This window comes from Amia ocellicauda, chromosome 2 (assembly GCF_036373705.1).
Source record: "Amia ocellicauda isolate fAmiCal2 chromosome 2, fAmiCal2.hap1, whole genome shotgun sequence".
Classification (NCBI taxonomy): Eukaryota; Metazoa; Chordata; class Actinopteri; order Amiiformes; family Amiidae; genus Amia; species Amia ocellicauda.
In genome coordinates this window covers 10,265,936-10,289,498 of record NC_089851.1, presented here as the reverse complement: position 1 = coordinate 10,289,498, position 23,563 = coordinate 10,265,936, and the positions used below count along the sequence as shown (strand labels likewise).

Here is a 23,563-nt window from a genome sequence, read left to right as displayed (position 1 = left end):
ACAAACATTTTGAGTATTAGTGTGATCCTATTTTTCATCTTCCAGTAGCTAATGCCAAGGACTCCGTTGCAGCCTGTGGTGTCTCCATTAGGACAGGTGTCCATTTGTCTCTGCAAATCAGATATTTAAATTGTCAATCACAAATAAGCAAACAAATACATACATCATCATTTGGAACTGTGAAACAGTCATTTTTTCTGCTTGATGTATCCTCATACGTGAGAACTGCGTTATGTGAGATTATGTGAGGACATAAACATCTGAGGAACCAAATGTGAAATGTATAATTAAAACAACCACAAAACTGCCTAACAAAATCAAATCTGTATTTTCACAGATACTTTAGTTTTAATTACAGAAAATGGGTATTAAGAAGGATACAATTAGTTTTTTGCATCACTGAAGAAAAAGTGTACTGGAGCAAATGTTGCTTTTGTAGAGAAAGACAAACGGTTTTAAAAAGTAGGCTGATATAGTTTTAATGGATTAATCAAAACTTTAAAAACATGACAGTATAAGAAAAAATCTTTCATAGTTCAAATATAATGCAAATGGGACTTAGATCTTGTTTCGGGTATGTCATTATTTAAAAACAAAATGCATTGGCAAAAGGCACCAATCCTTGCTCTGGACATATATCTAATGTACAACACTAATACAAAATACTGTATATTTATCAGGAGTATTAAAATACAATTACAGTGCTGCTGGTGACCAAACCGGCACATTGCGAGGTAAATATTTACATGGAATGTTGAGCATGATTGTTCAAAGCCAAAATTTAGAAACTAGAACAGACGCTTCTAAAAATACACAGCTGAGAGATTTCACTTTCCCTGCCACGTCCTTTCATAAATAGTTGCACTAAAATTCTTCACATCTAGGTGCCACAGATATGTTGTAAAGATATAAGCTCAAGCACGAAGTGAACTCAACAACACCCCTAAGTAACAAGCAACACTTACATACAAAAATTAAAAATAAAAATAAACGCAAACCCTGATAACTGAGAAGTAGCAATTTAACATTTGCTTCAGTAGTAAATCTGGAAATGTTTAGAACCTTCTGTTAAATTCCTTGTTTTAGACCATTTTACGAGAATAAATGCAAGTAAACTCCACCCTAATTATACAAGATTGAGAACATTTCTTGTATCTGGGAGCCAAAGTCTGGTAACTTTTAGAGGCAAACTGTTATATCGGGCACCTTCATAAGAAGGGTGGAGGTTTTAAAATAGCTTCTGAATGAATTACAAGTTGGAAAACAGAACAAAATGCCATTTTAAGAAACCAGTGCGGGGGTCATGTTGATATTTGTAAAATGGTAACTTAGTTTATTTAAAATATTACCACTGACCCAGAGGATTTCCAAAACACTTTAGAAAAGATGATGGGAAATATGTACATGAAGAATATGTAAAACAGCAGATTTTTTAAAAATATATTAATTTATAACTTAAATACAGTTATGTTTCTGCTTTATTGGAAGCATCATCCAGGGTAAAATCTTTTTGAAACTGGAGTTTGTTTGTTAAAACTGTAACCTTAAGACTGCAAAGGCAAACATCTTTGTTTCCATGTCCTATACAAACATTTACATATAAACCTTCTTTCCAAAGAAATACAAAATAAATAATAATCCCTTTGGTTTCTATAAACTAATGTTAAAAATACACTAAGACACATGTCCATCCTGGCACACGGCTGGTTGGCAGTCAGACTGGCGAGGAATCCTAATTGACAACGCATCAGTAAGCTATGTACATATTTAAATAGAAATCCAGTGTCAGGAACAGAATTCAGGAAAAAATACTCAACTATCCCTGTGAAGATGACCGACCCTGCGAGGGAGATACTTGGATGTTGGTGAGCTGTATAAAAATGTTAGACAAAAGTGAAATGCTTCATGGTTTTGCAGGAATTGCATTTAAAAGTCCTTCCCTTTCTTGTGTGTATATATATTTCTATATTAGGAGTGTGTCCAATTCACAGGAACCCAGAGAGTCTCTGTCTCCAGCTTTTTCAACGTCATCTTCAACTCGCTGAAAGCAGTCATAAGATCATCGTTCACAATAACATTTTCGAAAAGATGGCCATATTGGTTTTCCATCAGCTGGGCCGAGCAGATCATTTGCTGTAAGTCTTCCTCCTGGAACATCCACAAAACAACAACAGAAGGGAAGACATTAAGCAAAATTAAACGTCTCTTTCAGGAAAAGCCCACATGCGCACACACCCACATACAGAGCATTTCCAAACCCCTTTCCAATCACGAACCAAACCTCAAGGAATTTTCATGATTTCCTCTGAGATTCTACAGGCCTTATAGGCTACTTTTCTTTTCAACCTAAAATCTTTCAATTTCATTTTTTATTTTAAAAAAATCTGTCCCCCCAGTTTTTGTTTTGTTTTTGCCAAATAATACATGGTACTCCACACGTCTCCTGGAAAAGAGGGTAGAATTTGCTAGTTTTAGTTGAATCATGATTTACTTGTTTCAGGGACTAAAATAAAATAAAAACAGAACAAAACAAACTGTACATATATTCAAATCAAAAAGCCTGTCTGTGACAGTTATCAAGAGAAAAAAAATAATTAAAAACATTCACATGTTGAAAAACATTTACATTTAATTTAGTAACAATTAAAGACAGACACCTACATAAATTCCCATTAATGTAGAGCTTCATAAAGCACAACACTTGCTAACTTAATTAATAAAAACAAGAAAAACATGTAATTAGCTTTGTACTGAAGACTGAACATTTTATATTCATTTAACCTTTTTATGTTTGCAGTGTTACACAGGAACGTTACACATCTGCTTTTACAGGTTGAAGTAAATTGCCCCTGTCTTCTGTCTGTCTGTCTACCAGATGTGGTTTATGATGGTGTCCAAATAAGATGATTTATGTAAAAGTGTAAAAGGTTTCATACATCAAATACTTAATAAACAACAACATGACACTGTGAAACCCACATAATATATATATATATATATATATATATATATATATATATATATATATATATATATATATATATATATTCTCTGACTTTCTGAAGATGGTCTTAATAAATCCAACAACTTTGCATTAGGAACCAGCACATGTTCTATCACCTTGTCTTACACCATTACCTCATTAGTCTGCATAATAGTGAGAAAAACATTAACAGTTCCTCTTTATCTAAGTGCAAGTAACTAAAAACATAACTTGTGAATAAAAAGGCTGATCTTTATTATGCATCTGATTCTGCCAGTGGTTTTGAAGTCTTCATAATTAATTCAATTGTAGTGTTAGGACTCAAAGACTGAAACAATTATTAAAATGTTTCTTTGGTTTTCCAAAACAATGACATCAGCACTACACAGGACATATTAGGGTTTTTTAAACAATGGTTGGCAATCCGATTTCCATAAAGAAAATAAAGAGTTTAGAGAACAATGTCTTTGCTGTTAACATGTACCAGACTTTGTGCGGACCGTGCAGCCTGGCAGGTGGAGTGTAAAAAAGCTATACAATTTAATTGAACATTTTTTCTTTCAGGCTGAACAGCATTAATCTATGGCAAGCCAAATTATCATTTAGAGATATCTCTAAATGCATTTAAAGATATCTGCAAATCATTTAGAGATATCTGCAAATCATTTAAGGATATCTTCAAATCACTTCCTGTATTTTGGCTGAGATTATCACTTCCTGTTTCCTTATTCAGTTACATAGAAATGAATGAACAAGTTAACAGGAAGTGATAATCTTGGGCTACATACAGGAAGTGATTTGAAGATATCTTTAAATATTTGAAGATATCTTTAAATGATTTAGAGATATCTTTAAATATTTGAAGATATCTTTAAATGATTTAGAGATATCTCTAAATGATAATTTGGCTTGCCATATTAATCTGATACCTGAACATGATCCCAACATTTAAAATAAATAAATGTCTCATCGCCGTCTGGCCATCTTTTTCAAAGACAGTCAAGTTTGATGTGGTAACATTGGAAATGTACAGCATCTCCCCATCTTTCGACACCTCCTAAAGGTGGATCTGTTTCGATTAAACAGTAGACCATGCCACTATTCTCTTATAGCTTCACTTTAATCCCTGTAGTGTGGACAAATTATATTGTAACATTGTGTATATGTAGAGCATTGTATGTGGGTGTTTGTTGAAGCATGTAAGTCACCTTGGATAGAAACATCCGCTAAATAACAGCAGGAGAAGAAGGAGAAGAAGAAACCTTAGAGCTTCCCTATATATTTGGACAGAAACAAAGCATGACAACCTTGCACACACAAATTATTCACCAGATCTAACTGCAGGTGCAAAGCTGATGATGACTCTGCCATGATAGAGTGAAAAGACACTATTTAACTAAAACAATGTCCCGAACGAGTCAACAGGAGGATTTTCTCATGGACAGAGAGTGCAGGATAGTCAACTGAGGCCTGCTGGGCCCCTGATTTAAACCCCACAGAGCACCCGTCAGAGGAGCTGGGAGAGACACACAAGCTTTCCCCACAGACAGCGCTGCTGCGAAACCCATCAACGAGGCAAACGCTAATGGGTTTCATGTGGCTGTGATCTGCTGCTGTACGGGAGTGCAAGGTGTGCACAGCACTGCGTCTTCTCAAGATGGTGTTACTGAGGAATGTGAAGAGATGGAGTTGGGGGGTGACACTGATACTCTCAATTGGTGAGTACAAATTTAGATGAAATTGATTTTGGTTCTAAATGACTGGGACCACTTGTTTCTTCTCGGGAAATAAAAACAATCAATAGCCATCTTTTGCATTAATGCAAGTGTACATGACAGTACACAATACACAATGGGAAAATAAATCAATCAATCAAAATCAATCAATGAAATTGACAGGGCACTCTATTGTAACTTCACTACTAGTGGCTCCAGAGTAATTCCAGCCTATATGACATGGACCTCCCAGTATTATATATAGGAAAGTGTCAGTACGTTACCGTGAAGGCTTTGGCTGTACCTTTGTCGTCTTTGCTGGATATGACCTTGGCGTTTTTCCTGGATTCTCGTAAGCGTTCAATTGGTGGAGGCTTCACGAAAATCACATAGGGCTTAAATTCTGACGTCCGTAAGTGTTTGATTGTCTGCAGAATTCAAAACATAAAACAGTCAGTCGCCAGGCAGCAGGACTGATTTCGACACAATAAACAAAATAGACTGAATAGATACCTTGTTAATAATAACAAGGGCAAAAGGTATACTCCAATTCATTACCTTTTCTTTTCAATTAGATACTGAAATAACCCCCATTTTTTGCCTGTTTGACTGACACACAGACATCTTGGGCTGTTGTAGAGTGCATGTAGCGAAATCCAAAAGTTGTCCATAGAAAATGTGTAGCATGAGGATGATTTTATTTGCATTACTTCATAAACTTGGCATCAAAATGCCTCGCTCTTGTCAGAGTGGAGCTCATCCAAACAAGTTATGAATACAAAAACATTCATCAAAATCAGCAAGCAAAGGAACTCCCATTCGACAAGCCCCCGTTCTGCATTCAATTGCACACTGTCATCCGGCTGCAGAATTGTGAATAAAAAATGTAATCACCACGTCAAATACGTGTTCATTCACTCATTGAAAATGCTTTTCAGCTGCTCCTGAAATATGAAGATCTGTGGAATCCATTCAGCTGTACAAGTCAGGTCTTCTACAGCTCAAGACAAAAACCACTGGAGACATGATGAAGCTTCTGGTCTGCAAAATGATGTAATTCCTGCTATAGCTTCTATAATGTGTCCAAAATCAGCAAGAATGACATATGGGCCACTTTAAGAAGGCATTCACTGCCACCCAGACGCAGAAAAGCCAAAAATGAAACATGAAAAAAGGGAACATTTACAGTAATTGCTGCTAAAAATGTCCCTCAAAACTAAGTCTGGTAACCGAGTTATTAAACAAATAGTTAAGGTTTCCAGGGAAACATCTGACAGTAAATAGTATTTATGCCTCGATCATTAATCTAGGCTGGAGGGGAGAAAAGCAATAATCAAGAAAAGTTGAAGATTTTGCTTTGAGAGACTAAACAGAGCTGCTGAATTTACATATGATATAGTCACACAACTCAAAACACATCAATCCCTCATGCAGACATGACAGGAACGCTGATCTGATCTGGACAGCTATGCAAGAAAGCTCTGAAGATTCTGCTACTCACATGGGGCTGCACATCCAGCAGGCACACTTTGTTCTTCGACAGGACAGAGCGAACCGAGTCCAAGCTTGTCCCATAATAATTTCCCTTATACTCTCCATGTTCAACAAACCTGTAGGAGAAAAACATCAGAAAGAAGGACATTTAAGTAAATTATGGACCAAAATAACACTTTGTTCTGTTGACTCCCCACATCCAGGCACACATCTGAGAAAAGATCTGCCTTTTCAGAAGACGGATATCTAGAAAATAAAACGTTTCTTTCCTGTTTCTGAATCACTACACGACAGTTCCAGGACCTGCCGATGTAAATCTTATAGCTAAACCTGGCAGCAATACATCTCATGACAAGTTTGAATGTTAAATTATACACGGGCCCTTATAAATAAATAAATAAAATAAAATGTTTTAAAATACCTATAAAAAAACCTGAATAAAACTAAAAAGTTTGTCCTTTTTTACCCTTTCAAACTTTTACTTGCGGTAAATAGATTTAAATTTGTTAACAACATACACATAGATTTGGATGCAGTAAAGAAGAAGAAAGGCCAGACCACCTTCAATAAATACCACATCCCACTTCTTTAATTGAAAATCTACTGATATACTATTAGAAAAAAAACAAATAGACCCATTGACTTCTTTCAAAAGGAACGTGAGGATTAATCTCTCGACCGTTACTCTCAAAGTTGTAGCATATTTCAGCAGAACACAATTCCAGACATTTTGGCACAGGGATATTTTATATAATCTTCTATGTTACACTTTAAATCAGTAACACCTGTTTATTTTAAAAGGTAAAAAATGCAAATGCCAAGACTAGTCTAATCCAGATTTCCTGACCAAGCTAAAGCAAACAAATATTTTTCCATCACATAAGATGCCTCATTCACATTGATGAGTGTAATAAAATATTGAAATGTGCTTTTAGAAAAAATAGAGAAGTTAAACTGAAGCGGAAGAACGTGGAAAGAATGTCTGATCTCAAATCCCTGTGCAGAATCTGTGTAATGTTATCAGTGAGCCCGGATAACCTTCAAATACACATAAATCATTAAAGAAAGCTGTCCTGCCTGGCCTCCAGGAGGAAACCTAGTGGGTCCTGGATACAAATGATTAAAATGGCAACTATAATAATAAAATCACTGATTTAGTTTAATGTTTTTAATTATATTGATTCTAAACTGCCAGCTCACTAGAAAATGTCTTAGAAAAAGCAACATGAATCTGGGGAGAAATAAAATTCATTACCTCTAGTATTGCATTTCATTAAAGTCAAATTCTCGTCTGGGGACACAACTGTTTTTGAAGAAGCTCTATAGAAGGAACGCAGTTTTGCCACTAATGGGTTTTAAGAAACCAAACACAAATAGTAAAATCTGACTTTTTGCCAGGTTGTTTGCCACTCTAATTCGATTTGTGTTTTCCATGTCGAGCGTTCAAGCATTCTGCCCCTGAACTTCGGCTCTGGTCTGTATCTGTCATTTGCACCTCTCCCCTCCGGGAGTAACTCGTTCTGCTCAACGCACAACAGGCGAATGGTGATAGGTGTGTATTGGATTAGCACCAGTGCCCAGGATAGGAAAATAAGAACAAGGAACATTTCAAGGGCACTAAACATTTCACTCTTGCACAGAATGTCAACCACAATTATATTAGTTGCAAATTTGTATTTATGACTTCGTAGTTGTGGTGGGAAGTATAAAATAACTCTTTATGCTCCAGCCAATGCAAGGTTTTCATCACTCATCGTCCCAGCCCTGCAGAAGGCTGCGAGTCTTTCACAGCGAGCACCACAGGCTGTTCTCATCTCACACTCATGCACCGCAGATGGACTAATATGGTCCTCTTCTTCACAATGTAATTCATTAAGATTAGAATATTATTCCTTTATTAAAGTGATATTCTGTATTAAAAAAGCAAAGTAAATGTTATCATGCACAAATGTGCCTGACTGATTCACCTTTATCTACTGTCATCGCTCTCCTGGCTCTGTTTGGCTCTGGTTGTGTCTGTGGGATTGAAGAGGAGTTTTCTCAGTTTGCAAAGCTTTTCTAGTTGTTGTTGACATGGTTTTTCACCTTTGTATCAATCAGAATATTGCAAGCATTCTCACATATTCTCAGACTGCACAAATATACTTCACAACAGCTCTATGAAACATACAATTAAAACAAATATTTTCAAACTCATTACTTCAAACTCAATTATAAACACTAGAATAGTTGTACATTCTCAAACTGAACTTTTTCTTCTTGATTGAAAACAAACAAACAAAAGAAAGAACACTGTTGCCTACAATTGGATGTGCCATTTCAATTGTAAAGATTTAGTGCAACAGCAAGTCTCAAACAAGATCCAATACACTGCTCCTTCACCAGCAGAAAATGAGCACATGATAAAACATTATTTTCTGTTCATATTTTCAAAAAACAGGTCACAATCCACATTCACTCCTTTGTGAGCATGCGGTCATCTCTTTAGATGACTGCCATAATTGAAATACATTTTTGTACATACATAGACACTTATAGGTAGAGATCATGTGGTCACAACTTTTTTTTTAATTGCTGACCTCATCTTTCAAGTTAAAAGTAGAACACAATACAGTCTTTTCAACAGGAGTAATGTGGAATGTGCTTCATAAGAGTTAAACAAATGATGGGTCACATTTGTAAGTGATTAGCTGGCATTTAAAAAAACTAAAGTTGCAATGGGATTTTAATATGAGCAACATTACAAGTGTCAGACTCGGAATCGGCCACATCCATTATACACTTGCATGTAACAAACACTACTATTTATTTAAACTGTTAAGATGTTTTTGCACATGTTTTCATAAATATACAATAACTTTGCAACTGTGCTTAAATACATAAATCACATTTAATTTCTTTTAACATGTCAACTGCATAGTTAGCCAAGTTCCCCCCCTCCCTCACTCCACCCCTTCTCCTTTAACATCATAATGGCTGCAACCGTGGTCTTATTTAAGTACCACGGCTGGATTTCATTCAGAAATATGGCAAGCTGTCATTTGGTCCTTATAGCAAGAAAAGCAGGTTCTGCGCCAACACATGAGGCAGTGGAATGGCATTTATTCAGGAGGTAAAAAAACAAAAAAAAAAAACGATTTCCTCCATCAACCAAGACTGTCAGACTGGCTGTGAAAAGCTGACAATTGTACAAGAAAAGAGACACTGAGCTTGAGTAGGAATCTCTCCTAAACTACAACAGTTACTTACTGTGAAACATGAAGACCTTTCTTTATTTAGTACAAACAAAATGTCCAAATACATACATACATATATATATATATATATATATATATATATATATATATATATATATATATATATAATGTATACCATACAGTTAGGTGGGTGACATCTGGACATTAACTTTGCACTGTAACTCATTGAAGACGGGTGAGGACAATGCTTATCAAAGCACAGTCAAAAAAGCCTAAGCTAAGTGTCTGAAGATGTTTTGAGTATATATATAGATATATATATATATATATATATATTTATTCAGGAGGTAAAAAAAAAAAACTATGGAGGAAAAATGGGTGTGGAAATGAAATTCTGCTTTTAATGTACAGCTCTGGAAAAAATTGGAGACCGCTGCGAATTATTCTTAAATCAGCATCTCTACATGTATGGCAGCCATTTCATTCCAGTTTCTGTTCAATTCCAACACAGGCACACCTCATTCTACTGAATGAGGTACTGATTAGGTGATCACCTGAACCAAATCTTATTTAATGAGGAAAAGTATCAAAACCACTGCTGTGGTAATACTATCTTCTTGCAATAGGACCAGCTGGATGGCAAAAACAGTGCTAGTAGTACCTCAAAAGTAATTGGAATCAAGAAATAACTATTGACCATGTCAAAAGAGTTCAAAAGGAAAGTTTTGAGTGAGGAAAAGGGTTCAATTTTGGCAGAGAGATACAGTGAGCATCGGGTTGCTTCCATCCTTAAAATTTCAAAGACAGCGGTTCATAAGAACAAGATCAAGCAGCAGACATTGGGTACAACAAAGCTACAGACCAGCAGAGGGCGAAAACAACTCTCCACTGACCGGGATGACCACCAACTCATTTGAATGTCACTCAACAACCGTAGGATGACATCAAGTGACCTACAAAAAGAATTGCAAACGGCAGCTAGGGTGAAGTGCACGGCGAGGATGGTTCGAAACAGGCTCCTAGGGGCAGGGCTGAAGTCATGCAAAGCTAGAAAAAAGCCCTTAATTAATGAGAATTAAAGAAGAGCCAGGCTGAGGTTTACAAAAGACCATAAGGATTGGACCGTAGTGGACTGGATTAAGGTAATCTTCGCTGACGAGTCAAATTTTCAGCTTTGCCCAACACCTGGTTGTCTAATGGTTAGATGGAGACCTGGAGAGGCCTACAAGCCACAGTGTCTCGCACCCACTGCGAAATTTGATGAAGGATCGGTGATGATCTGGGGGTGCTTCAGCAAGGCTGGAATCGGGCAGATTTGTCTTTGTGACAAACGCTTGAATCAAGCCACATACAAGGTTGTCCTGGAAGAAAACTTGATTCCTTCTGCTCTGACAATGTTCCCCAACTCTGAGGATTGTTTTTTCCAGCAGGACAATGCTCAATGCCACACAGCCAGGTCAATCAAGGTGTGGATGGAGGACCACCAGATCAAGACCCTGTCAAGGCCAGCCCAATCTCCAGACTTGAACCCCATTGAAAACCTCTGGAGTGGGATCAAGAGGAAGATGGATGGTCACAAGCCATCAAACAAAGCTGAGCTGCTTGAATTTTTGCACCAGGAGTGGCATAAATTCACCCAACATCAATGTGAAAGACTGGTGGAGAGCATGCCAAGACGCATGAAAGCTGTGATTGGAAATAAGGGTTATTCCACCAAATATTGATTTCTGAACTAAGTTAAAACATTAGTAATGTGTTGTTTACAAAGGAATATGAACTTCTTTGCATTTTTCGTGGTCTGACAACACTGCATCCTTTTGTAATTGTGACCAGTTTTCTGCAAATAAATGCTCTAAATGATAGTATTTTTATTTGGAATTTGGGAGAAATGTTGTCAGTAGTTTATAGAATAAAACAAAAATGTTCATTTTACCCAAACACATACCTATAAATAGTAAAACCAGAGAAACTCATCATTTTGCAGTGGTCTCTTCATTTTTTCCAAAGCTGTATATTAATTTGCAGAACAAACACTGCAGTCATAAGGCACCGGACATTGGTATAAAATGTACAGATGCTGGCAGTCAAAACGCAGATTCCACAGAGTGAATGAAGGGAAACACAAAAACGTAATTTAATCTACAGAAGCTTGATACAGTACTAGATTAATCAAAGGTACTGAACAGAGGTTTAAACTACCAATGAAACAGAGATGTATATTGGAACTACATAGTCTTATCTGCCATTTTATATTTCAGGACTTTTAGAAGTCTATTTATAGATCTATGTGTGCAAGACTTTCAACTAACCAGTCACCTAGGCAGTGCACTGAATTAGATGGACCCTATCAAATATTACTTAGAACAAGCACTGCATTCAAAACACACTATAGAAAATCTAAATTAAACACACTGAATAATCAACAAGGCTTTTATTCCACTGTGCATCTGTATTTTCCGTTACTGCTACTAGCAACATGGTAATATAATATTGATTTCTGTCTGTGGCTGCACAGTCCAGTGTCTTTCCAAAACACAGACTTTACTCTAACCTTTCCACTGCTGAGAGCCATTCTGCTTCACTAAGAATACGACTCCATCTGATATTAATTTACAAGGCCCAATATATTTGTATTTAAACAGGATAGACAAGAATAAATGACTCTATACTACACAGCCCAGCCCAGCGCACCATACCCTGAGCACATGCACAAATGGGTTGTCAATATTAATCAGGATCAGGATTTTCTTGTTACATTGGCCATTAAAAGCATTACGTTTTCCTGTCTTACATTTACAGCTGAAGTGTCTTTTGCAAGGAAAAGTAAAAACAGCGTCAGAAAGGAAGAAAATGCAAGAGGAAAGGTTAGAAAGAGCCTCATGAAAATTAAAGTTACCCTTACATCCCTAAAGGGAATGTTTGTTTTTATGCATATTTTTTGTTAAATTTTCTGTAAAACATCCTGTGACAAAAAATGATGGATTTGAAACTGAAACCAGTTGCAAGAAGATTAAATAACAGTTTTTTAGCGAATTACTTGTGGGTGTTATTTAATTTATACAGTTGCTTTTCCCCTCTTTATGTAAAATCTTGTTAGTCTCAAAAATATAACCCTGCATGCAATTCACACAAACCTGCAACCTTGGCACAAGTTTCTGTTCGGTTTTGAGTTGTGAAATGAACCAACAGTATTGGCTGGTCTTCCAAAACATAGTTCTTTTTTTTTTTTGCCTAAACAGCTTACTGCTGCACAAAGACAGCAATCAATCTTCTTGAGTTTTTTAAGAAAAACTTTCAGAATAGCCTACAAATGATTTATTAAGACAAGGAAATGAAGTTAATTTCAAATTTGCTTTGAAAGACCACAAGGAATTTGGTGCTTCTGTTAAAAAATGCAATGTATCACTACATAGAGTGTTGTTCTAGGTGCTAAAGTCACTGAAGCATGTTAATACATGCTTTTTATGACCCGTATCTCAGCAGCGAGACACTGCAAGGAGGCTGGGCTCCAGTCTTGCTGACAAATTTGTTTGTTTGAAATAAAGCTCAGCGGCTCTTGTAGATATTGGCTTGCGCATTAAACGACTTCAAGGCTGACTAAAATTACAATATGATTGAAGGAAATTCAAACACTTCTTTAAAATTTAATTAAATAATTATCACGTTTTAATAATTTTTTCTTAGTGGTGACTGTTATGACATTCAAAATATGAATACGAATTCATATGACAGCCATAGAATCCTAAACTTGGAAATTACCTGCAAATGAGTTAGACAATAGCTTCTCTAATGCAGAACACCCCAGTCAAATTAATGTGGCAACAAAAAGAACAAGAGTACTTAAACAATACACCATGGTGGAAAATAAATGTACCAATAAAAAAAACTATTACCATTGTTTTTATTTTTATTTTTTCATTTTATTTTCTACCCATCAGCAATGTAATACTGTACTTGTGAGTTACCAAGTTAAACAACTGCCAGTAGATGTGTCAAACTTCATTACTGTTCTCATTAGAGGAACGTGGTGTAATATTGGGACTTAATAACTTCCAGGCTAAATGCTGAATGGATCAGGAGCAGTTACTTTGAGTGCTTGAGAGGCATGTCTCCTCATACTTTAAGATTTCAGATCAGTTTAACCTAGACCTAAAGTGGGAGGGATAAAATCAATGGAACAATGAGCCAAAACTTAACAAACTAATTATGCTTATGTAAAATATTTTAATTACAAGGATGAAACTAATAATAACATTAAACAAATAAAATGGTTGGGGAAGCAGCAGATATATCAGTTTTCAATCAGTAATAATGATTGTATTGTAAAACAGAAGAATTTTCCAGGACTGGCAGACTCCTAAAAGGATACTTTCTGGTTAATTATTTTAATAATAAATTATTTTAATAATAGACTAATGAACACCTTTAAAAGGACTGAACATATTTGACTTTAGCCAAATAACAATTAATATAGAATGAGTTCAGTTTGAATGGAAAGATGAACTGGCCAAGTTAATGACAGGCCCTCCAGCATCTATTGGAGATATGTACTCAGTTTCTTGGCTCATTTGGTGTTTGAAATTTAAACAGTGCTCTGAAGAAAAATACTCCAACAAACTCAGGTCCCCAGGGAAGTGAAATACCAGCAAAACATAAAACAGATCTTTTCTTTCCTTCATATCATTTGGGTGTGAAATTATCCATAGGTGCTATTCAAATTATGAAACTTAATGAAACATATTTATATTATCTTGACAAATACGGCCTCACTGGGAGGTGCATCCTTTCTGTAGGCTGGAATTGCTGGCAACCAAACCAGTACGTTACAAACTCCAGACTGAACTGTTTGCATGACGAACTCCATGCACCGCAGCACACTCGGAGTACAAAAGTCCAATAACACTGCAGCACAGTCCTCAAAAACTGAACACAAGGCATCAGAGGCAAAACAAAACATAGGGGTTTGGTTTAAACAGGGTATCAGCACCTACAGAATGAGGTCGTAATCATAAGGTCCACATCAATTTGATTTCTGTTCAGAATATCTCACATTAGACCAACACATGGTGTAACTGATTAAACATTTTAATTCAATGATTGACTGAATCACATTATTTATTCATAAAATTACAGATTTTCCTGGTTAAAGTGGCGATTTCTGGTTCAGAAGTATTGATGGCATTTAAACCGATCAACCATAACATTATGACCACTGACAGGTGAAGTGAATAACACTGATAATCTCGTTATCATGGCACCTGTCAGTGGGTGGGATATATTAGGCAGCAAGTGAACATTTGTCCTCAAAGTTGATGTGTTAGAAGCAGGAAAAATGGGCAAGCGTAAGGATCTGAGCGACTTTGACAAGGGCCAAATTGTGATGGCTAGACGACTGGGTCAGAGCATCTCCAAAACTGCAGCTCTTGTGGGGTGTTCCCGGTCTGCAGTGGTCAGTACCTATTAAAAGTGGTCCAAGGAAGGAAAAGCGGTGAACTGGCAACAGGGTCATGGGCGGCCAAGGCTCATTGATGCACGTGGGGAGGGAAGGCTGGCCCGTGTGGTCCAATTCAACAGACGAGCTACTGTAGCTCAAATTGCTGAAAAAGTGAATGCTGTTTCTGATAGAAAGTTGTCAGAACACACAGTGCATTGCAGATTGTTGCGTATGGGGCTGCGTAGCCACAGACCAGTCAGGGTGCCCATGCTGACCCCTGTCCACTGCCAAATGCACCTAAAATGGGTAGGTGAGCATCAGAACTGGACCATGAAGCAATGGAAGAAGGTGGCCTGGTCTGATTAATCACGAGTTCAAGGTGTTGACTTGGCCTCTAAATTCCCCAGATCTCAATCTAATTGAGCATCTGTGGGCTGTGCTGGACAAACAAGTCCTATCCATGGAGGCCCCACCTCGCAACTTACAGGACTTAAAGGATCTGCTGCTAACATATTGGTGCCAGATACCACAGCACACCTTCAGAGGTCTAGTGGAGTCCATGCCTCGACGGATCAGGGCTGTTTTGGTGGCAAAAGTGGGACCTACACAATATTAGGCAGGTGGTCATAATGTTATGGCTGATCGGTGTAGATTAGAGTTCTGATTTGCACTTTATTCACTGGAAGCCTGTGTAGTATAAAGCTTGAAATACAGTACTGCATATTATACTCTTGAAAACCTTATGAGTATTATTATGAAGTCTGCACAGGAATGTTTTTCTTTCTTCCACTCATTTGTGTTATGCAAAAGGCCTACAAGAATATACTAGTGGCTACTGGCACAGTGGCACAGTGGCAATGCCAAACATGCCAGAATTGCATCCTGAAACTGCTGCTGGCTCTCTTACTCACCAACCAGAACCACCAGTCTGTACTTCTCTCCATGCTGTCTGCGGTAGGTGGTCACCTCTTCATATGTGGGGATGTCAACCATGTCGTACAGCTCGCTCTTCTTGCACTCATACATGGACTTGTTGGTCATTTGGTCTCTTCTGCTGAGACGGAAGCTTCTCCGCAAATTCAATTTGAGATATCTTGAAATTGAGTTATTTTGAGATATCTGCAATTCAGTTTAAGATATCTTGAGTTGTATTTTGAGATATCTCTAAATGACAATTTGGCTTGCCATACCCTGTGTACTATTGCTCAGTTTTTTCAAGACTGGCAGAGGTTTTACATTTTGAGTGTGTACAGAATTGTAGTGTCAGTAGTGTTATTGTAGTCATTTAGATACAATACTACAAAATACTTTACTGAACTGTGTGCAAAGCAGCGAGTAATTTGAACTAAGCAAATCTACTGTCTACTATTAAGATTATCTAATTTACCTTTTTTTAAAAAACTAATATCACTCAGTTTTAAGGAGTAACCTGAACAAAAGCATTATTCCCAGAAGAGATATGACTTTTATGAAGATCTACCTGACTGGATAAATGCCAAACAAATTAAACAAGATATCTTGTCTCAGCACAGGACAGTGTGAACTGAGGGATTATATAACTGATAATATATTGGTTTGAAGGAGAAAATAATACAATTAAATGACAAAATATTATTATTATTATTATTATTATTATTATTATTATTATTATTATTATTATTATTATTATTATTATAAAATCCTCTAAATGACAACCAGTCACCCTACCACTGTGGCCTACATGAAAGTCAACAATTGTGTTTCCCTAAAACTAACTCAACATCTCAAAAACAAATAGAATTATTAATGAAATGTATAAGTCAAACACTAGAAAAAATAAGCAATGCAGTAATGATTGATATGTATGGTTAGAGCTGGTGATCTTTTACAGTAAATCGTATCAACTGTGCTACAGCACCAGAAGAAGGATGTGAAAACCACCACATCGTTTTAGAGAAAGCATCGCTATTGCAGAAAGGAGCAAGAACCTCTTCCTTCTATATGTAAGTCTTTATGTTTTGGGGGGAAAGGCTCCAAATTATGATGTTTGACCCATTTAGCATTTCCATTAAACAACTATTGTTGAAGCATTTACAGTTAGCTGTGTCTGTCTGTGAACTACGGAGAGCTGGTCGTGCACACATTCGGAAAGGAAAAGGTATGGGAAGGATAATGAAATTGTGCTTCCAAGGTCACTCCTATTGATTGACCATTCAAACAAATTGCATTCTTGTAAGCTTGAAAATTTTAAATTTTGCCAAATCTGTCAGAGCAAATCTCCTTTCTGCGAAGCAGGCAGGTGCAGAGGATTTCGTTACGCCTCTCAGCTGTGGGCAGTCAATACAAATTGATTTTCTGTAGTTGAGGGGATTCTATAATCTACTCCCATCAAAATCATTTAAACCCTTCCAGACAGCTCCATCCAAATAATAAAATAACCGCTCCATACGGCAGTACAGTTTCAGCGTAAATAAATCAGTGCTTCTCACTACTAAGAAGCTATCATTCTGATTCCTAACCCAGCTAGGGTTACACTGACTACTGCAAAATAATTCAAAACAGCATAGAGGCACTGGGTTTCTGGATTTGCCTTTTTATGCAATTTGTTTCTGGGCTTGCGCTGCTGCTGGGGATCCCTCAGAAGATCGTGTTCGGTAGGAGTCATATTAGTCAGAAGAGGACCTTTATAATGCTCAGTTTTAGAATTCAATCCAACTGGATTGGAAAATTAGGTTAAAAAAGGGAGAACAGTAGAGAAGGGTGTGATTTAAACCTCCCAGGTCAAAGGTTTATTGTCTTCCGCAACATGATGTTGAATTTAGCTTAGTTTCCTTCAAAAAAAAAAAAATCACACACTTATCAGGGCAAGTGCGGCATGTGCGGTTTGCAAGAATTCAGAAAGTACTCAGCTATATGCCCAACAGCTGCACAGCACAAAAACCCACACCCAGTCCAGGATGAATGTAAACAATATGCACCCCATTCATAATCTCCTCCTTGTTGCCCGTGGATTGGCATGCCTATTTTCCACTCCAATAATATTTTACAGCCGTGTAGGAAATTTAACATGTGTGCAAGCTAAGTACCCTGAGGCATTGACTAACTGTGAATACTAACTGCTTACTGTCCTGTTTGCAAAGGTCTGTGAAACACAGAACGGGTACTGCAAAACATGAAGTTTAAAGAAGGTTACATGAAAGACATACCAGATGCATTCTATGCAGCAAACGTATGTTTCCGCAGTTTATAATTTACACAAGGAAATAGTTCAGACTCTACAGATGATGGAACGCTGCTCAAAATGTAAGATCGGTTGTAGGTGGTGCAAATTGTATAAATCACAAAATCATGCGGCTGCTTCGCCTCGGTTGTAGGATCAGGCATCGGAATGGAGAGATCAAAGTTCCAGCACACATAGCACTTTCAGAGCCATGGTGCTGAAAGGTACAGGATCATCCTGGCAGTTGTAGCAAACCATGCCGAAGATAGATAACTGGATTGGAAAATTCAGGATTCAATTAATTGGTGCAGTATGGTGCAGAATTCAATGAATTGGTGCAGTCTTTCATCTCATGTGTCTCAATAACTTCATTCATCTCTTTCTTCTTGTTTCCAGAAAAGAATATTTAAACATTTAGAAATGTTTTTTAACAAAGACCTTTTCAAATCCACTACTTCCACAAACCCTGTCTTTGTCACACGTAGAGACTAACGAGCATCTTTACATCGAGAACTGCTTAAATCTGGGTCAAAACTGCAACTGAAGTAAAAGTCAATATTGCTACAAATAATGTTATTAAAAACAGATGACAGAAAGGCCACAGACCCAGCAAATGGAAAAAATGTTTCTATTAAAAACAAACAAAAAAATCAAAGCTACTTCACTTCACTTTACATTATTATAAAATGGCTAAAAACAAAGAGAAGGAAAATAACAACCCAATAAATAAATAAATAAACAACCCCCCTCTCATAAGCTGCCACTAAAAGGGTTGTCTTAATGAGCTGTCAGTAAGCCTTAAAAACCACACTACATCCTAAATCAACAGCTTTGTTTAGCTTTTGGCACTATTATACCCTCTTTTCTGGTTTAGGCTGAAAAGGTTTTTGGCCTAAAATCTCACACACACAAGAAAAAAAGGGGTAACAAATATGACACATACTGGGACGGAAACTAACTTTGGCTGGATTATGCAAAAAGTTTGAGACTTGAAACAGACCGAATGTGCTCAAATGCTGCTTGAGTTCAAAATGTAAGGCTTGTATTTGTTTCTTTGCTTCTGAAAACCCCATCCTACGCCATCCACCTACGGCCAAGTTCAGAAAAAGGAATTAGATTGTCAAGTGATGCAGCTGAGCTGTGAGAGGAATTCAAAGAGCCAGATGGTCCAACCGGCTCTTTGTCTGCTCCGCACAGCGCTCTCCGCCGAGTTTCAGAAGGCATCTGCAAAATGGTTTATGGGTGGTAACAAACCTCCTGGAGCCTGTCCTCTGAGTATCTGCATGTTGCAAAAAACAGTACTGGGTATCTGGTTTTACTCTGATATCTGAGCTTGTTTCTGGAAAGTGTGTTTACCTGGATTGCAAGGCAACACAAATGGTTATTGTATTGAAATGACCATCTCCAGGGGGACAAATTTGTGTAATGTTAGTTTTTACAAATCCCTTTGGCCTGAAACATCTTTTTCTGTCTGAGTTCACCGTTTTATGTACAATTCTGCTTCCTGCCTAGGGGAGATATAAAGTCTTATGAAGGTTTTAAAAAAAATGTTTGCCTAAATATGCATTTAGCTCCAGCATGTATTTGACAAACCTCAGATCTGTAGAAGACCTAACTAAACATTCTAGCTAGCTTAACTGTCACATGTGGGAAAAGTGGTGCTATACACGAGGGTTACATATAAATCATAACATCTTTTATCTTACTTTCATTGCAACGTAGAAGCAAAATGTACAAGATGATACCCATTAAGGGAGTACTGACCACAGCAATTTACATATGAATTGCTTGTCTTCCTAGGCATCCCATTAACTGTATACTGAACTTGCTTTTTTCCCTGAGTTTTCCCTGCATACTGGCAATAAACTTTGTCATTGGACAGATCCCTTTAAATAGAAGCAGGGATAGAATGAACTCCAGGACAGTCTTGAACACTTTGTGAACATTTTTAGCTAAATAGGCCAACAAGAGATCCTATATTATTCTATCAGCATCTTCTGATAGTTTAGATTAAATGTGCAATCCATCTGCAAACTACAACCAGAAAGTAAACAGTATGAATTCAAGCTTGAAACTTTTTGTATTTTAAAAACAATTTTAAAAACAAAGGACATTAAACCAATATATATATATATATATATATATATATATATATATATATATATATATATATATATATATTCTGAAGCATGATGATTCCTTGTTTATTTAATTTGAATGTAAATATTTGAGGACCACATGCAATTTATTCAGGATAACCCGTTCTGAAATTTGTATTTAAATTCTCTATTTTGCATCTTGAAACTAAAATCTGTTTAGAAAACGTGCACATGTGTACTTCATTTTTGTATTGTATTTACATTTTTTTGATAACAAAGTGAATTCTCCCTGGTCACAAGGAAGGTTTGCAAGGAAAAACAAAACAAAAACAAAAACACATATTTGACCGGGAAGTGTGTCTGGAATGTAATATTTTTCACATTGGGTAAAAGGGGACCCCTCTGTATGCAGTAGAGGGCATGCCACTCATCTTATTCAGTAAACCTAGATAGCTTCTGCCCAGACACTGATCATTTCATATATGAAGCTTATATAGGAGTTTCAATTATTAGAAAAGCATTTGCGATTCATAATGGCACCTAGTCCTCTATGTTTTTGGTTTGCCATTCACACATCCAGTTTCCTGGCAACAACTTCAGAAAAACAAAAGCCATTAGCTGTATATACTAATAGAGAGCAGTAGACAAAATCTGTAAGTGACTGTACTTTTCCTACCTAGGGGAGAAGAAAGGATGACTACCAAGGGGAGGTGCTATGGGTACTGGACAGGCAGGGCGTGTGTCTGCTGGTAATAAGCTAGGCTGAAACCATTACATTTCTTAACTGAAAGAGAGAAAATTAAGCCTTCAGAAATGCATCCTTCTACAAGAAACATGCACAAAAAAAGCGTCTGATAACAGAATCGATCTGTAGGTAAAATGGTTTGTATAATTCTTACCATAATAGAACTTTTACATGTACTTTAGTTGTTTTGGAGGTTTCATGGGCTCACTCACTAAACAATTTAATACACATGAAATAGATTAAATGTTCTGGGAACTGGTCTGCAGTTTGGTTGTGCCTTAACAGAAGTATGAAGCGTTGAGGTCAGAGGGAGCACATTCAATGTACTTGAGTAAGGGAGTGAAATTTTGTGGGCAAAGAAAACTCTGGTATTTAAAGGTTACTCCTATTGAATGACACCCTGATTGAGTTTGGGAAAAAGAACTGAGGAATTGAAATGTGCATCTCCTGTAAAATCAAAAATGTCAGAACTTAGTCTATAACAGGGTTTAGATAATGAAACTTGCACATAGTATGTTCCTTAAATGGTTTATAACTTATGACCTGTTGGAAATGTGACAGTAGTGATGACAATACTATGAGTAATACTTACTGCACGCAAACAGAGTTGACAACAGCAACGTGAAATTTGCTCAAACACAGTCCATCATTGCTTGTGATTGTTAGATGACCACTTTAACACAAGCATCCATTTGGACCACATAAAAAAGGAACAAAAGCATGAGTAACTGAATCATAAAAGTAAATGACGATTAAATGAAATGTGCTTTTCCTTGTCTACCATGACATCATTTATTTGCCATGATGTCTTCTTACATACATACATTCTTAATATTCAGACTAATTGCTAATTTGGAATTTCCAAATAATAATTTAAGACCCATGTCTGGGTCTCAAGGTTGTGCAACAGGATTGTGCAAGTTTCCTCGACATAGAGAAGAGACAATGCAGGAAATTTAACAATACATTTAAAAGTTAAGCACAGGCAGCTTACATTTTTTGATCATATTAACTGATGTGAAAAAACAGTACTTAAAATAAAAGATGAAAACAAAATCCCAGAATTAATAAACAGTATTTATAGGCATCGTCACACCTACAACAGATTTCTTCAGTATGGCAAATAATAACTTTTTTATAGCCATGTCTCTGAACTTTAAGAATAAGCCAAAGAAAGTATGATAGATGGTTATTAAAATGAACCATTGATATCCAGAAAAAATCAACATTACTTTTGGTTTAAGTATTTCGTTATATTGCTAAGAAGAGGCCATCTTCTGTCATCTTCTTTGGTTTGTTTATCACAAATGTTCATGAGAATGAATGCACAATTAGAAACTGTCTGAACCCTAGCAGAGCCATTCAAAGCCAGGGGTCTAAGACCCAAGTGCGGGGTGAAAAATTGAGCAGTAGATAGCAGTCTGAAAACAAACAAGAGGTCAAGATCCGGCCAACAGGGCAATTAGGACAAGGCGAGAATCAAGGTCAAGGAGACAGGAAAAAGGATCGGAGTCATAGTAAATGAGGTCTTGAGCTGGGCGAAGGCATTGGAAGCCGAGGGAGTCCATGACAAGGTGTGGGCTGAACCTTTGAGGAGCAAAGTCAAAGGTGAGGCAACGGATCAGAAATAGCAAATTAACCTTCGATACAAATTGCCAAATCCAAGAAATCGTTGTAGGTCCTTGACTGTGCAGGGCAAAATGATCCAGGGAACAGGCAAACAAGACAAGGTAGAGCGGTAATCAGGAAACAGTCAAAGGTCAGTAACAAGGGAAATCAGGAATCAGAAAGAATGCTCAGAAATGTCACACAAAGCAAACAAATCTCACAAAGAGTATGAGCAACAAAGGGGTATATATACTGAGAGCAGAGGGGAGCAGGTAACAGTGGAGTGGTGTGCTGAACGAATGGGAGAAGATGGTCAATTAAAGTAATTGTTACGTCCCTGTCCTCTTGTGAATCTGTGTGGTGCCGTTTGTCTTCGCTTTGTCTGTAGTTCTTTTTAGGTGGGATTTGCTGCTGAAGAGGGGGCATGTTACCTGTCCTCATTGGTTCCCCCATCTTTGGCAGAAGGACAGAAGGACAGAAGGACCCATCACCCATATATTCCTGTGCTGTTTAGTGTGTGAGAAGACTGTTATGGTGGTGTTTTGTCTTGCCTGGCTCTGTTTCTGTTTCCCATCAGTTTCCTGTCAGTATGGAGAAGGGCTAGATAAGAAACCCATGGGTATACTCTGCATCACGTAGCTGTTGTTTGTTATATACACTAGGTTAGGAGCGAGTGGATGTCACCATCTTTCTTTAGCAGGTAGGTTAGACTGAGGGCTTAGTATTGTTGTAGGTAGGGATAGAGGTGTAGGGAAGTCAGGGCCTTTTTGTTACTTTGTTGTTTTGACAGACCATTTGCACGACCATTCTCCTACCCTTTGTCAGTTAACCACTACCCCTTTATTTACATTACCCATCTATTGTTATTTGTAAAACCTATTGTTATATTGTGTAAGCCTGCCCCATGTTCTATATATGTAAACCTGTTTGTTATTAACTTTCATTAACTTGCGTTCCTCAGGACCATAATCCTCTCAGTCCACGAAGTATTGGAGATGGCCACGGAGCCAACGGGACTGGAGAAGGGACCATACAACATAAACAGGGCCATTGTCCAGCAGCAAGGGAGGCGGAGGAGAGTTTGAAGCA

At 37.2% G+C, this 23,563-nt stretch overlaps 1 pseudogene; it reads right to left on the bottom strand.

The window, feature by feature from the left end:
- Positions 1 to 307: 307 nt before the first annotated feature.
- The window catches only part of LOC136712328 (MAGUK p55 subfamily member 7-like), an 89,246-nt pseudogene continuing 65,990 nt past the window's right edge, over positions 308 to 23,563 (bottom strand).